The 16,645-nt window shown below is 45.5% G+C and overlaps 2 long non-coding RNA genes across 2 annotated transcripts; both read left to right on the top strand.

The window, feature by feature from the left end:
- The first annotated feature begins 531 nt into the window (after positions 1 to 531).
- LOC138102623 (uncharacterized) lies at positions 532 to 2,917 on the top strand. Its single transcript, XR_011147463.1, has 3 exons — positions 532 to 716; positions 1,649 to 1,769; positions 2,847 to 2,917. It is a non-coding gene; the product is annotated as an uncharacterized lncRNA (long non-coding RNA).
- A 363-nt stretch (positions 2,918 to 3,280) lies between these two features.
- On the top strand, positions 3,281 to 5,337 carry LOC138102621 (uncharacterized). The gene is made up of 3 exons (XR_011147462.1): positions 3,281 to 3,452; positions 4,046 to 4,159; positions 4,538 to 5,337. It is a non-coding gene; the product is annotated as an uncharacterized lncRNA (long non-coding RNA).
- The last annotated feature ends 11,308 nt before the right edge of the window (positions 5,338 to 16,645 follow it).

A 16,645-nucleotide genomic window follows, 5' to 3' on the forward strand; every position in this document is an offset into this window, starting at 1 on the left:
AGGATGCTGATAGGATATTGCAGAGCTTACAGACTGTCTCTCCTGCAAAGAAGGCTATTAAATTTCAGTGAGCTCTGTGCCTCCCCAGAACTGCTGCAGCTGCAGAATACAGCCTCACCCACAAGGTTGCTTTTTACGATACAATCACAGTTGAATTTTAGCATGTGTGTCTGCAGATCTGGGCTCTTCCTGAATCCACTTTCTGTGGTCGGTTGTGATGAGAAACTCAGAAGCAGCCACATCCAAAAGCTGCTGGGGAAATGGAAAAGGCTGTGATTATGAAGTCTTTGTGTGTGTGTGTGTGTAGATCAGTTTTACAATCCATCCTTTAATATACATACCCATCAATTAGAAGAAACATTATTTGAGAGGAAGAAATCAGTCTTCCAATCCCCTGGGAAGTTGGAATACATTTCTGGAATTGAGTTTGCTGTGTGCTTCCTGTGATGTTTACTGCAAGGCAGCAGTAGAGCTCTGTGTCCCAAAGCCACATTCTGGAGCCTGACCAATGTGTTTGGATTCCTGCAGCCACACCGGGCAGTTCAGCCTCCAGTGCTCCAGCTGGCAGTGCTGCTTGTGCAGCATCGACGGCCTCCAGCGAGACACGGAATGCACCTGGGCAAGAGGAATTGCCTTCAGCGGATCTGGGCCTTCAGGTCGAGGCAATGATTCAGGAGATCAGGAGATCCGTGGCTGAAAGGTCTCCCTTTGCTCAGGTAACCCCACTGGATGGGAATGAAGGGGCTGGGCTGAGAGCTTTTGAACGTTGCTGCAAAGGCTTCTTTAGTTGATTTCATGATTATTTAGTGATTGAATTCTTGTTGATCAAGCAAGATTTCTAAAAGAAGAGGGATAACAAAGTCTCCCCCCTTAGTGAGGATGAGAGGTGTGAGCCTGTGGTGGCCACGTTTGGGTGCTCCTTTTGCTGGGAAGAATCCCTGGTGCAGGGGCATTTGTGGTGATGAAGTGGAAGCTTTGGCAGCTTTTGGACTGTGTTTGAGAAGTCAGTCTTCTCCACTGTTGAAGGCCTTTGGGGACCAGACTTACTGTTAGGAACAAGGGATGAAAGTGTGTGAGCAGTGGAGCTTTTAGGGGGCAGATGTGTTTGTTTTGAGGCCCCATGACTTGTGTGATTGGTGAGCAGGAAAATGATGATGCTGGACATGAAAGAGTTAAGGACTCCTTTAAGCCCAGGGGCTTCTTCTGTGTGGAAAAGCAGTCAGGGACCATGAGTCCTCGTGTTTGACAGATTCCCTCTTTGGATTAGGAATCCCCTTGCTCTGAACTCTTGCCTCTTCCCAGACGTGTCTGGACTTTTCAGTTTCTGTGCTGGCACAGGCCTTTTTGTGCATTATTATGCAACTTTGCCAAAGAATTTCTCTGTTTTGTTTAATTTGCAGACCCACTGCAGATTTATTAGCCAGGAAGGGCAGAGTCAAGGTGGTGAGTGGGATTTTTTTGGGATCCCCACTATCTCATTGCCAAGTGTGATGAATTTCTGTCTTCTGGAAACTCACACACAGCAGTTTTCAAAAGCATTTTCCTCCTCAAGAGAAGGAAATGTGGCAGGCTCTGACGTATCCCTGAAGTCATTCCAAGAAAACAGTGAGTGATCTTTGGGTTTCTTTCTTTCTGGCTCTCTTCCAAGGGGAATGCTAATGTTGCTGCCGAGTCTTCAGGAGGGGAGGCCGGGAACAGGGCTGCAGCAGAGGGAGCTTTGCCGGGCACCGAGAGCTGCGGGAACAGTTCCCCAGAGCCTGAGGAGCCTGGTAAGGAGAGAGCCCCCACTGCTTTAGAGAGCTCTGAGGTGGCTGCTCTGAGCCTGCCTCTGGCAGGAAGGGAGATGAGAAGAGCTGAGTTCTTGTCTGCAGGGTTGGTGCTTCCTGGTGCCTTTAGGTCAAATCCTGCCCTGGCACAGCCTCCCCGAGCCCTGCCCTCCACGCTTCTCCAGAGGCACTGACACCGAGTGCTGTGCTGTGGCCAGAGAGCAGTGAATAAACCCAGCCTGTGGGAGCTGTGTCACCAACCTGGCTGTCCCAATTTTGCGCTGAAGTCCTTGGATGAATTTGCTGCAGGGTAGAGGCTGGGCCAAGGGACTCTTGAAGGAACAGGGGAAATAAAAGGGCAAAAAGTCAGGCTGGGAGTCCAAACGTTTGGTCTCAAATCACTGACTGAAGGTAGTACCAGTCTGCTGGTATCTGTCCTGAGACACAAGAAAAACAAGGAGCTGAACATCAGAGGCCAACCCATTGAAAAATCACAAATCCAGTCACAAAAGGAAAACCCTGAATGACCCCAGATCAGCAGGACCTAAGAGGAGAGAGGGAGCACTTTGGATCCATTCCTTAGCCAAGCTGGTGCTGCCTGCAGGCCTCGTGGGGAGCTCTTTCCCTCCCAGCTCTTCCTGCCAGAGCTGATGGTCGAGTTGGAGCCGCTGTTGCTCACTGCAGAGGGCAGTTTGTAGATGGCAGGGAACGGTGCTGGTTCGTAACTCAGCTCACAGCACCCGTCAGCTTCAGCCATTTCAGTGAGGACTGAGGTGTCTCTGTCAGCACAGAGGAGGAACAAGGCTGGGCTTCTGTGTGGGAGCTGGGACTGTCTGTGCTTCAAGCTCTCGTGGGTGCCATTTGCACTGCGCGTGCTGAGACTCTATTGGGACACTTCAAACCTTTGGAGGTTTTGAAAACTTGAAAGGATCCCTGTTCTTTAAAGAGCAACCTTCAAATTCCCAAGTGAGAGTCTGCCTTGAGGCCATCTTTAACAGTCCCTCAGAAGAAGGACCATTGCTGCCCAAGGGAAACGTGCATGAGGGCCGATATTGACTCAGTGTTCCCTTTGCTTCCCAGATTCCATCTGATTGACATTTCCAGGAGGGCTGTCCTGAGTGGGAAGAAGAGACAGAGGGAGAGCCTGTGAGATCAGGCAGGTGCAATCCCTCTGTAGTTCCACTTACAGATGTGTACAGTTATATTTATGTATCTATGTAGTTGTATTTATAGATTTATATAGTTGTATTTCTATGTCTATATAGTTGTACTAATAGATCTGAGTAGTTAAATTGATATAGGCAGTTGTAGATGTATATTTGTTGTAGTAGTTGTAGTTGTTTTTTATATGTGTAGTATTTATAGATGTGCACAGTTGCATTTATAGAAGTTTAATTACGTTATAAATGGTCACAGTTATATTTATATGTCTGTAGGTATATGGAACTTTAGATAGATAGGTTGATTTTTGAATAAATATAGGCAGCTTTTTAAGCTCTTTCCCTGCTCTGGTTCCTCTCTCACCTCCTCCTTTTGCCCCTGTGCCCCCTCTGTCCCCTCTTTCTGTGCTGGCTCCGAGCTGGCGGCCGGGCCGGGCGGAGCAGCAGCTGCAGCCCCGGTGTCCCTGGAGCGGTGGGAGCTGCCGGCGGCCGCAGGCACTGTGCCCTGAGGAGCTGCTGGAGGGCGGTGAGCCAGAGGGGGCTGGGGAGAGGTGACACTGAAGGGACGGTGACGTTGAGGTGCTGGTGGGGCTGAGGGGTGTGGGGGAGCAGAGGGCAGTGGTCAGGATGGAAGGGACTGGGAGAGCTGAAGGGAATGGTGGAGCAGAGAGGTGTGGAGGAGCTGCTGGGTGGGGATGATGGGGACTGAGGGGACAGGGAAGTGGCACAGACTAAGGGAGGCATTAGGACTGAGGGAACTGGGAGGACTGAGCAGGGTGGCAGGAACCGAGGGCTCTAGAGGGAGCTGAGGGGAACAGTGGGGCTGAGGGAATTGGGAAAAGTGGCGAATGAATGGTGGGACTGAGGGGTAGAAGTCCCGCGAGGGAAGTGGCACAGGCTGAAGGGGGTGCCAGGCCTAAGGGGACTCGATGGGTCTGAAGGGAGTGAGGGGGGGTGAGAAAAATTTGAGGGCCTGCAGGAACTGGCAGGACTGGGGGTTTGCTGAGGGCATGGCAGGGCTGAGGGGATGGAGGGGGCCAGCAGGGAGCACAGAGGGGTCTGGGACTGTGATTCTGCCAGGCTGTGGAACCAATTCCAAAGCCTCCACTTTTGCCACAGCTGCCCTGAAGTCGTTGAGAAGAGCCGGAGAGTGACGGGAGCCAGCAGGGAGAAGCTGAAGGCCGCCAGCAAGAGCAGCGAACGGGGACCTGCTGCTGCCGCCCGAGAGCCTGGGTGAGGCCCCAGGGCCGCTGAGGCAGGGTGGGCGTGAGGCTGGCGTGGGCTTTGGCCGCGGGCACTGGCCGGCTGGGCAGGAGCGGGCCCTGCCCGTGCTGGGGCCGCTCAGCGCGGCTGCCCCGGGCGGCACAGGGGCTGTCCTTGGGCAAGGCAGCTGTGCCGGCAGGGCCCGGGAGCGGTGCCGGCTGTGCCGCGCTGCCGGGGGCTGCGGGACGGTCCCGCCGGGGCTGCGCTCGCCACAGCCTGGCCCGCTGGGCCTGGTTTTGCTTTCTAAGCCTCCTGGGGAGGCTCTGAGATTTCTCTTCCCCGATGGAAGTGCAGCTGCTGCCAAGGGAAACGTCCCGATCCTGACTCAGTGTTCCCTTTGCTTCCCAGATGTCCCATCTGCTGTTGCTGTCCAGGAGAGCTGCTCTGCACGGGAGGAAGAGACAGAGGGAGAGCCTGGGAACATCGGCGTCTGCAGTCCCTCCTGATTTAGTTCTGTTTATAGATCTGTAGAGTTGGATAATTAGAGGTGTAGGGGTATTTATGTAAGCAGATTGATACTTGTGTGGTGTCAGGAATGAGGCCACACTCAATTTAAACTTTATAATTTAATTTATTAAAGTCACAGGCCAAATTCCCTTATTGAAATTACTCATCTGGGTTACAGCAATTAGAGACACTTTAAGCTAATTCAGCTATGAACCCAAGGTACAGCACCCGCAACACTACACATTCCTGCAGCTAGTCCCGAGCAGGAGCACACCTCTTCAGTCTGTGACACGGGGTTTTATCACCTCATGGCCCCTCCCATCACTGCCCACTCTTCCTCCCTTGAGGTCCGAAGTGATTGGTGGGATCCATGTAAGAGTCTGTTTAATTGGTTCAAGTTTAGGAATGATGTTTCGAGGTACTCCACTAGTAAAGTCTCTTTGTCCAATCACTCGTCCATTTCTAGGGGTGTCAGTCTCTTGGTCCTCCCTCCTCAGGGTGGAGTCATCAGGCTGTCAGGGTTTCGGCGGGAAAGTTCCTCATTAAAATTCAGCATTGCTATGGAGCTTGCTGACAGGCCAACAGTTGGTTTCTAAATACAGCTGGCTGGAAAATCCCTCTTGAGTTTTCTTTTCTACTGAAGCACAACTTAATTCATAGATTAGTTAAAGGAATATAACTTTATAGCACATTCTGAACTTTTCGGTTTAACCTGAACATTTGATTAATGCTTAACTTTAACATGAACATTTGAAAAGTGTAACAATAATAAAACTCAGAGAGTTTAACTTTTATAATTCAAATTAATTGTTTAATTATGCAATTTTAATTAATAACACAAACTACTTAACTATTATTCATTAATGCAAAAGCCAACTTTTCCAACTTTTATTTATAACAACTCCCCCCTTTTAGCCATGGTTGATTGGCTTTTGCATTAGGCAAAGGTTGATAATTCTTCTTGGATAGTATTAAGATGTCTGAAATTATCATACATTTGTTTTGCTTTTTCAGCAGTTTTCCTGTCCATTCTCTTTTCTTTGATGTTTAATATCTATCTATCTGGTTTTGGGGGTGGAAGATTGGCTTGGAGGTCTTGAATTAAAGGCATATTTTGGACAACAGAGGTTATTAATTGTATAAAACAAGGGATTAGACAGGGAAGAAAAATGAGGCCTAATAGTGAGAATCCAATAATAACTAATGCCTTTTCCACCATTTGCCACTAAAAAGATTTTCCCACCACTCGGCGGTAGTAATTGAGTGCCATTTTTGGACAGGAACATGAGCGATTTTCCGGATATTCTTTGCTCCATTTAATACAGTCTCTCCATGATCATCTATGTGCAGGCAGCCATCAGAGTTGTTAAACTCACCACATACTCCACCATCTTTGGCTAGTAAATAATCCAATGCAAGTCGGTTTTGATATATAGCAGTTCTAGTTTGACTTTGTTATGTGCTCACTAACTCTCAAGCTGAAGAGGTTTGGTTGGTAATTATTTCGATAAGTGCCTGTGGCCGTATTGTTCTATTTAGCATATAGATGGGAGTTCTGTACCCCCAGCTTCTGTCTTGGTCCCAAGTGGCCGGTCCATACGTTTCTGAAATTCACTCAGGTGGCCATTCTTCATTACCCCACCTTTGTGTTCCTCCAATGGCGTATCTTTTGGTTCTTTTTAATTCATTGTAAAGGGGAATTCCCAGATTTTGTCCTGCTTCTTCCAATATCAGGAAAAAACCTGGTTGGATTGCCCCTAGGGTGCAACTTCCACGCCATCTTGGTGGTAACTTTGAATAGGCTTTTTGGCCACATATCCAGAGTAGCTCACTTGGAGCTCCGCAGGCGCTCTCGGCCAGCGCTCAGGGCTCCAGCGCTCCCGCGGGAAGGATGCAGGGCGTTGCTGCCCAGCTCCTGATTTCCCCCGAGCCCACGCAAGGGAACGCTCCCCGTGCATTGCCCCAAAATCAGACTGCCAGCCAGCAAGAGCGAGCTGTCCGAAAACACAGCCCCTTCAGGAGAGTGTCCCCTTTCAGGAGAGTGCCAGGCTTCCAGCAGTGCCTGCTGCAGAGCTGGAAGCTGCTGCCCACGTTTACTCTTTGAGCTGACAGATCTTGTCCTCCCTGCTGGCCATCTGCATCGCAGCCGTCCAGTCCTCGTAGAGGTCGGTGACGAGGAGCTTGCTGGGGATGCTTCGCAGGAAGTCCTGCAATGCCAAGGGCTGCCGGTGAGCCTTGGAGCACGGTGGCCCAGGCAGGAGCCGCTGCAGCTGCAGCTCAGGAGGACTCACCTTGAGGACCATGGCCAGCAGCAGCACCGGCTGGCTTGCCATTTCGACGGGCATTTGTCCTGTACCTTTGAAAGCAGTGTGTTTTCCCTCCCTCAAGGAGACTTTGAGCTTTAAATAACTGGATTTACACTTAAAACAAGACATTTGTTTTATGGTTGAACTTGGCCTTGTGAGAAACAAAGCCCACTCCTCTTTTTGGGGTTTTATAAATTTAATAGGGGACAAAGGTCACTTAAAGCAAGTGGACAGCACTGGCTGCATAGCTCATAGCCAGAGGCACGCACACTTACACAAACTTCCTGTTTATATGCTTTAACATTATGCATATTAATAAACCAGAGTGTATGTGCATAGTTTCCCTGAGAACTAATTTACATTTTTTTTAGAAGAGATTAACATAGTTCCTCCCCTGATCTGCCTTTTAGAGCATGTGTAATGTGATCATGAGGGTCTTTGGGGGTCTTTTCAGATGAAGGCTCAGGTTTTCCTCACATCTTGAACTTTTCAACTTTGTCTTTGGAGCATGCGCAGTTATGGTGTTCCTAGGTCTTTCTGGATCCAACTGGTTTAAATTCTTTACTTTGTGGCTAATTGGTTCCACTGTTGCCAACTTCTCATTAGTACATCCTGCTGCTTCCCTATCTAGCTATACTTTTCTATTTTTGAGATTATTCACCTGGCGAGTTTCTGTTTATTTAAGCATTAAGTGATTAGTTAACCATATACTAGCTATTACGTTGTATAGAAAGTTATGATTCAGGTTATATTGGTATCTTATAACTCAAGCTATATGAGCATCTTGTAACTTTGACCCCAGTTATAATGTTAACTAGTTAATATCTGCATAGCAAAGCTATGCTTAACATATTTGCACATATTTCCTAACATATTCTAATACATAATATTTCTTACATTTCACTACCTGTGAAAGCCAATGCTCTAATAGTTGCTTATCAGCCTTAAGGGTCTTTTTCAGTGTAAATGATTCTGTTGTTCTATATTATCATATCCTGGGGTGATGAATATTCAGTGCCTCATTCAGTGGGACTGGTAGTTCTTCCCTTTGTGCCTTGTTCAAAGCCTGCACATACTAGTCCAGTCTGTCTAGTGAATGCAGCCACAGTTCTCCACAATATTTTAGCACGTGTTTGACAGCAAACACTTCTGTTTGACAACAAACATTCTGTGATTCCGTGCTTTGAATGCACACTCCATTGATTTTTCCCCTGTGGGCTGCAGCTTCTGTAGCTCTCTCACAACTGAAAGTGTTGGCAGATGGACATTTGATTTAAGTGACTTCCTTGCGTTTGCACGAGGAGGAACCACCCACAGCTGGCAGTCCTGGGCCGGTATCTGGTACTTGGAAATTCGTGTACGAGAAAGGGCACGCCAGGAGAGCCTGTGTGATGTATGAAATTGTGTGTGATGCAGAAAATTAGGAGTCATTTACTAATTAGCAAAGTGTAAAGTAACATTTACTGAGCACAGCTAGGACAGCCACAGAGAAGGGAACTGAGACTTTTATGTATTTGGATTTTTATTCTGTAATACCCTGTATCACTTACACATGTAAGAGAGAAGGACGGTACCAGCCAGTAAAACTGGTCCTACAGAAAAATGTCCCTTTTAACTTTTTATTTCAGATGAACTGGTTGTCAGCAGTTTTCCAAGGGAACATCCTACAGACATTCTGCAGTACATGATGCTGGGTTACAGTTTGCTTCCAGGGAATAAGGAAAACTACTCTGGCAAGCCTTGACAGAGCAGGGTCAGACCTTTTTGTTTGGTGGGACTTACAGATATGTCCACCGCAACATTTTTGATTTGCTTTCCCTTCCTTATGTTGCTAAAAAACCCCCAAGTCGTGGTATAAATTAGGTCTTCCAGCAATTTATGACAAAACAATACACACTGAGGATATGAGAGCCCAGAGGACAGATTACATATCTCCTGCTGGTCTGGTGGGGCAAGAGCCTCCTGGTCTCTCAAGCTATTTATGTTAACCACTTCCAACGTGCTGACTGCCAACAGCAGCAAGCCCATTTGTGTTAAGGAACAGATACGAAAAGGCTTGAAGGGGATCTGCCAGTATTTTGTCAGCATGACCAGAGACTCTGTCATCCTTTACCTCTTCAAAGGTCAGATGAAAATTTTTCTCCTTCTGTTATGGTTATTGCAATGCCAGTGACCATGACAGCAGCAAGATCAGCTACCTGAAAGGAGGTTGTAGCCAGGAGGGGATCGGCCTCTTCCGCCGGGCAGTGACAGGACAAGAGGACACAGCCTCAAGCTGCACCTGCAGAGGTCCAGGTTGGATGTCACAAAGAATTTGTTCCTTGAAAGGGTTGTCAAGCATTGGAATGGGCTGCCCAGGGCAGTAGTGGAATCACCATCCCTGGAAGTGTTCAAGATACAACTGGATGTGGCAATTAATGCTGTGGTTTAGTTGACAAGGTGGTGATCAGTCAAAGGTTGGACTCCATAATCTTGGAGGTCTTTTCCGAACTTAATGATTCTCTGGTTTTCTAATTCTCTGATTCCAGAAAAAGATTTCCCTTTGTCTGGACAATCAACACCTAATCTACGGAATCATTTGCAGTTATTTTCAGCTTGGACAATATCCCTGTGCATGTGGGGTGTGTGCACAAAAACTCCAAGAAAACATTCCTCTCTCACTCTTTTTGAGCAAGGAATTTGTTTCCCTGAAATCCAAACTGCATCTGAGCCCTTTTTGATTCCAACAATCCGTTTTATATTCTGAACCTGCTGATTCATTTCCTCAGTACACCTTCCCTGTCACATCCTATTTGCTTTATGCTACTGGTACTGCTCTCTCAAGTGATGAATCTTTCTTTGCTGTCCAGGAAGTCGGAATGAATTCCAGAGTCCCAAACGGGGAATTAATTTGTCATGATTTCAGTAAGCCCTCTTAGGTGCCTGTGGCATTAGCTCTCTTCACCCGATCCAAGCTGTGGTGCCTCAGAATGCTCTCATGAAGGACAGAGGTGAAGTGGTGAGGAATATTCCTTTTGTGATGTGCTGTGGCCGTGTCTTTCCATGTTTATGTTTGCTTGCGTGCATGGGCAATGGTGGCAGAACAGCTCTGGGAACCTGTTCCCATGTGGACATTCTGGTGCTGCACTGGACTGTCAACTATCTGCTCATTTCATCCTGTCAGATTTGAGAGTTGCACACAAAATGTCACTTTTTAATTTAAATGGTAAGTTAGTGTAAGTATTTTCCTTTTGTTTCTTAAATTACCTTTTCAGTAGAATAAAAGTCTTACTGACCAAGCAATACAGTCTGAGGAGCACAAAAATGATTTGCAAATTGAATCTTAGATCAGTTAAAGAAAACCTATCAGAAAAGAAGCTGACTGAGTAACCAAAATTAAGTCAGAAATGATTTTGAGTTGCTTGTTGGGTTGGTCCTTAATGACAGGTTCTCCCCACACAGAGTTCAGCTGAATTCTGGTGCTTTCAGTGCTTTCATTTTGGCAAATTTTGGGGAGGGTATGGACAAGCACCTATGAATTGGGTAAACAAAGTGGATTTAAGTATTTTAATAATATTAGCACAAATATTTGTGTCCCCAAGTCTAATCTCTGCTTTATTGCTTTCCTGAAATACTGCTTATTTCCTGAAGTAATGTTAATTTCCTGAAATACTTCTTTTGCTTCAGGACAATGTGCAACTGAGGTGTTACTGTATGATTTTCATACTTCATCCTTTTAGAACTAGACATTGGATGTCTGTCGTCATTGTATATGCAGCTAATATGTGTATTTCTTTTATTTCATTTTCTACTGGACAGGGGCTAATATAGAATTGTATTGCACTTGTATATAACATATTTGAAACATGAAGAACAACAGCTTTTATGTGCATCAATTTATCTACACAATTATCCATGGTTTTGAGAAGAGATTTTGTACTAATCTTTCTGTTTTTGCACTGTTTTTCAGATATAAAGCCAAGCATTCATTTGCTTAAAAATAGGTGTCCAGCACTGATTTTTACTGCTAACAATTCCTGCAGGCTTAAAAAGGGTGAAAATTGAAGCAAAACAAGAGACTCATTTTGTTGTGGTGTTTGGTTTATCAGAAAAGGTAAGTTTTACATTTGTTATTGTTTTTCTAATTCTCTCTTTCAAAAGAAAATAGGAAAAAAAGGAAGTGGAAGAAATACATCCAAAGTGCCATCCATCCAATGTGGAAATGAGTGTAGAAGGGTTTGGCAGAGGCCTCTGTGAATGCAGCCAGGCTGTGGCACTGATTCTCCTGAGCTCCAGCTGCACATCTCTTCCTCATGGTCATTATTTCCTGGTGTTTGACCTGGTGTCCTCTCTCAGAAGGACTCTATTGCTCCCAGTTTGTACAGATTTTAACTGCTTTTCCTAGGAATCCTGAATGTGGTCAAGAATCTTTCAGGCTGTTTCCACAGTGGATCCTAATGAGCTCAGTGAAAGCTCAGCCCTTTGGCAGCTGCCTTGGGAAGTGAAGGTGTTTTCTGCTGAGATGCTGGTGGCTCCTCATTTCAGTTTATGATGGCTCATGGCTCTCCAGCCCGGGGCCTCAGCCCTCAAGACCTGCTAAGCTTTTGATTGAACAAAGGGCTGTAATCACCTTGCTGAGGATTTTATTTAAGAGGCTCTCAGGAAGTAAAGAAGGAACAAGACAGAGCTGGAAAAAGGCAGCTGGGTTAGAGACAAATAAAATGGGTGTGCATCAGTGGGTGCCCTGTGGTCATTCCTGAGCATTTTATGGTAGAAAGGTAAAATATAAAAGCACTAATCCCCTGAACAGGCTAAACAGCACCAGGTGTGCCTGAGCTGAAACCACAGAAGCAGAGAGGTAATTGGAAGAAATTTCAAATACCATTTCCATCTGTGTCTTTGCAGATCACCATAGAAAGCCAGTTGAAGTGTTTGCTGTACTTTTTATCTGTATTTATTACATGTTAAAACAGAGGGAGGAGCCCACCTCTGAAGCTGTACTCTCAAAATACTTTGTTCTCCAAACCTGAAAGGTGGAATGTGTGATGTAGAGGCTACAAAAAGAAGGTTGGAAATACAGAAAAGGCTTGTAATTGATTTCTTCCTGAAGAGCTGATTTTACAATTTTGCAAGGCTGATAAAAGTTCATCTGTCATTTGAATGTGAGGCAGTAAAGGTGAAGTGAAAGATGCAGAACTGATCTTTGAAAACACATCTGAAATTTGGCAAAATGGAGTCAGGAACACTGTGTTGTGGCACTGTAGTTATCACTGAGAAGTCTGAAAATGAAGAGAAAGTAGGACAAATGAATAGGCAGAATTCAGAATCAACTCAATCAAGAACAAGATAAAGAAACACATTCACCATGACAAGAACTGACAGTCAGCACAAGGCCCTGCATTAAGGATGAATTTGTGTAGTATTTGTGAGAACTTGGAATTAATAGAAGAGAGAGATTGAATCAGAAAGCGCTGATGGATCTTTAACAGAAATCATTCTTTCAGAAGGCTGAGTTTTATGACAAACTTGTCCATGCTTATCTTTGATTGCTGCAGTTAATTAAGTGTTGTAGCACAGTGGGGATGTGGTGGGCACTGGATGGGTAGAAGGCATTGAGAAAAATTCAAACTGCATCAGAATAAGCAAGATTTTTGTTAAAACTAAGGGGTGTTTTTTATTTTATTGAAGTGACAGCAGCTTTTTAGCATTTTACAGTAACAGAGCTCACATTTACTCACCTCACTGAATCTTGGGGGTTATAGTTACCAGTTTGTCACAGATACTGCCCTGAGAATTAGCCTTGGGTTCTTGCTCTTAGTTTCTGAATATCTTTAATAATGATTACAATGTTCTTTAGCTATTAGAGTTTTACCTTGCCTTTTTTTTTATTTGCATGCAACCTTTTTATCTCTGAAATCAACATAGCAAGTAAACAATTCAAGGGGAAGCAGGAAGAATGGTGGACGTTCAGTGTAGTGAATGTGAATGCACATTTCAAATACTTGGTCACTTAACCAAATGAATGTGATGTTAATTGATGGGGTTAGGAGAACAGAAAAATACAACAGGCAAGACACAAAATAAAAATGTGTGAAAAGTAATGAGAGTGGTCACTATTAATGAAGTTCATGGACTAGAAAAGCTATGACACAGTGCTGCTGACCCCCCTCTGAAATGGTGAGTGTAGAGCTGCAATGCGATTCCAGTGGAAAGACTCAAGTATGTGTGAAAACTCAAGTAAAGGCAAAGAAAAGAGAAAAGAAAGAAAGAAAAAAACCCAAAAAACCCCAAAAGACTGAGGTTACTAGTACTTCTACTGGGGCCCGTAATAACAGGACAAGGGTCAAAAGTTCTAAACCAAGAGCAGGTAGATTTAGATTGGACCTAGGGAAGAAAATTTTTATGATGAGAGAGGTGAGGCCCTGGCACAGGTTGTCCCAAGAAGCTGTGACTGCCCCTGGATCCCTGGAAGTGTCCAAAGGCCAGGTTGGATGGGACTTGGAACAACCTGGGATAGTGGAAGGTGTCCCTGCCTATGGCAGGGGTTGGGACTGGTCTTTGAGGTCCCTTCCAACCCAAAATATTCTGTGATTCTGTGTTTCTAACCAGAAAGTGTATCTGGAAAGTCTTATCCTGACAAAGATCAGTAAAATTGCCAAAGAGGGATAAAGGTGTTTGTTGTGGCTCTGCTTTCTTTGGAAAGCAACGCACTGGCCAAAACCCAGTGATTTGTTTTTGCCACTCTGAATGTCTTCTCTCGATGGATTAGATGCCATCCTACTGAATCTCTTGCTCTCAGGATGAGTTGCCTGGAACTGGTATTCTAATTCATATTTCTCTTACATGCCAGCTAGCTTACATTTTAAATTGAGTTGTTCATAAACGAGCACTGTGATGCACTTAAAAGAAAATTACTTTCTTTGTGCTAAAAATCCAATATTACATGCTAATTGTGCCAGTGTGTAGCTAATTAACCAGTGTGTAGCTTCTCCCTAAGAGATAATGGGTGTATCCATGGATTGGTAGAGTGACTGAAACTTGCAGCTCTCCCCCCGAAAGGAGAGTTTTTAAGTGATGCACATTGCACAGTTCTTCTTCTTTTTACTGACAGGTGACAAAGGCTGGGAAGAGAAAGAGGGACACTGGAAATGAAAGTGAACAAGATACTTCTATGGATATGATTTTAGAAGAGCCGACTTTCAGAAGAAATGATTCATTCTTGTTCTCTTACTGACTGTACTGCAGAGCCTGAAACCTCATAGACAAATCTCTGAAGCCACAAGTGTCTTCAACATTCACTAGGGTGGTAAAAGTCCAGAAAAATCATTACATCTTGGATGTTCCCTTGTCTTTCATACTCCATAAATACACCTAGTAAGAGGATTATGAAAATGGCACCTGAACTTGTACTGTGGCCAAATTATAGTTTTACTCTGAGCTTGTTTTCAAAATCTTCTTATTAACACCATGAACTTGGTTTACATGGCAAGGTTTGTTGGGGTGGATCACCAGTTTAGGAAAGGACAAAAATTACTGAGCAGCAACTGGGAGAGAGAATACATGAGAGGAATGTTGGGGAAGATGAAACAGGAAAGCCTTATAAATATGATTGCCTGACAAAAGATTTTGGGAATATGAAAACTATAAGTGACATCGAAATGAAAGCCACCTTTGAGATACCAAGTCTTAGTTACTGAACAACTGGAAAACAATGGTTTGGCCGACTGAAGGTAATCCCCTCTTGATTGAACAATATGCTCTGCTTGCAGACAGGTCCAAGGGTCAGAGCAGACCCTAGTGAAGGGGTCCAAAGAGTAGTTTTTAGGAGTTAAAATGTAACACTCTATGGTACTGTAATAACTCTTATAGGCTGTATGTAAATGCTATAGGATTTGTATCTTGTATTAGATTGGCTAGTGAGAATTAGAATATTCAGTACAGAAGATGATTTATTGTATTGTAAAGAGGACTTCGGTCTCTCTCTCTCTCTCTCTCTCTCTCCCTTACTTACTTCCTCTTCGCTCACTCTTACTCCGCTCTTACCTACTTGCTCTTACTTTACATTCTTGCTCTCTTGGGCCTGCTCCGAGCTGCAGCTGGCAGCTCCAAGCAGTGCCCCTGTACCCACGCCCTTTGCAATAAACCACATGTTCCAAGATCTGACTTCAGAGATCTCTCGTCTCCGTCCGTCCCGACCGTCCAACCCACCCAAGCTCCTACAAGGAACAAGCACCAAGGTCAAAGAAGAGCCAAGTCTCTGTTCCAGAGGCCTGAGCTGATTCCCCTACAATCCATGAGGAAGAGCATGGGGAGGCAGGCTGTCCTCAGCTGCCCAGGGAGGTCCATGATGGAGCTGACAACCACCTTGAGGACCCCATGCTGGAGCAAGGGGATGTGCCCCTGAAGGAAGCTGTGGCCCTTGGAGAGCCTGTGCTGGAGCAGGCTCCTGGCAGGAGCTGAGATCCATGGAGAGGAGCCTGTGCAGGAGCAGGTTTTCTGGCAGGACCTGTGACCCCATGGAAAGGACCCATGCTGGAGCAATTAATGGGGAACTGCAGCCTGTGGGAAGGACCCACACCGGAGAGTTCATGGACTGTAGACCACAATGGAGCAGGGAGGAACATGAGGGGAAAGGAGCAGCACAGACAGTGTGTGATGAACTGACCACAGCCCCCTTCCCTGTCCCCCTGTGGCTACTTGTGGGAAGGAGGGAGGGAAGTCGGGAACAGGAGAAAAAGGAGGGGTGGGGAGAAGGTTAACTCAAAAGCAGGTCCCTCATCCCCAGAGAAAGCCCCTGTTTGTCCAGTGCAGGAAATTGCAATATACTTTCCATAGCATGGCTTTCCTCTGATCATAGTTTCTGCTCCTTCTGAAGCTGTTTTATGAAGTAGAGATGTGACAGAGGTGGTTTATGCACGTGACCTTGTCAAGTGACATAGGAAGGAGTTGCAAAAGGACACGAAGGACTGTCTCATAAATAACAAAGTATTTGCTCAAGTTCACTGCCCTTATGAGAAACAGTGATCTGCATTAAAATTAAAATAAGGTAAATAAAACCATTGGGAAGTGCTATGAGAGAAAAAGCTCAGCATTCCTGAGTGGTGGGAGAGAAATGCAGAGCCACCTCAAAGCACACAAAGTGTTCACATTAAGCTGGGATTCCTCACAGGCCCTGGAATCTGCTGATGCTCATCCCAGCTGTTCTGCATCCCTGTTGAGTTTAGCACTGACAGGACAGACTGAAGTGACATCTGGTTTCTGATGGACTCAGCCCCAGTGTAACTTCCAAGATGAGCAAATTACTACAGCCTTAGGGCCTTCAGCTGCAACTCCAGAGCCTGAATTCTGACCCTTGGGCATTCTCCCTTCAGAGCTTCCCTTTTCTCTGCCTGTGGGACATTTTCTGCCTGGAGAAATGGAAATTTCTGTTCCCTTTGCGTTGTCTGATCCAGACTGCTGGCATGTGATGAGTCAATGTGTAACAAGATTTCTTTGAACCTTTGAGCAGTGTCTCAGGAATGGTTATAGAAACAAGCACAGGGGAAGGGGAGGGTAGGACTTGGTTATTTCTGAGGAAAGGGAAGGTTTAGAGGCATTTATATAGGGATTTTGTCATGATCACTTTTTCTAGTCTCATTTCACTGTAGTGGAGAGGGCCCAGTTAGCTTGGAGTTTTTGTGGGTCTGACATAAAGAGAATCTCATCTCAGAAGAGAAACCTACGC

This window comes from Aphelocoma coerulescens, unplaced genomic scaffold (assembly GCF_041296385.1).
Source record: "Aphelocoma coerulescens isolate FSJ_1873_10779 unplaced genomic scaffold, UR_Acoe_1.0 HiC_scaffold_94, whole genome shotgun sequence".
In the NCBI taxonomy this organism is placed as follows: Eukaryota; Metazoa; Chordata; class Aves; order Passeriformes; family Corvidae; genus Aphelocoma; species Aphelocoma coerulescens.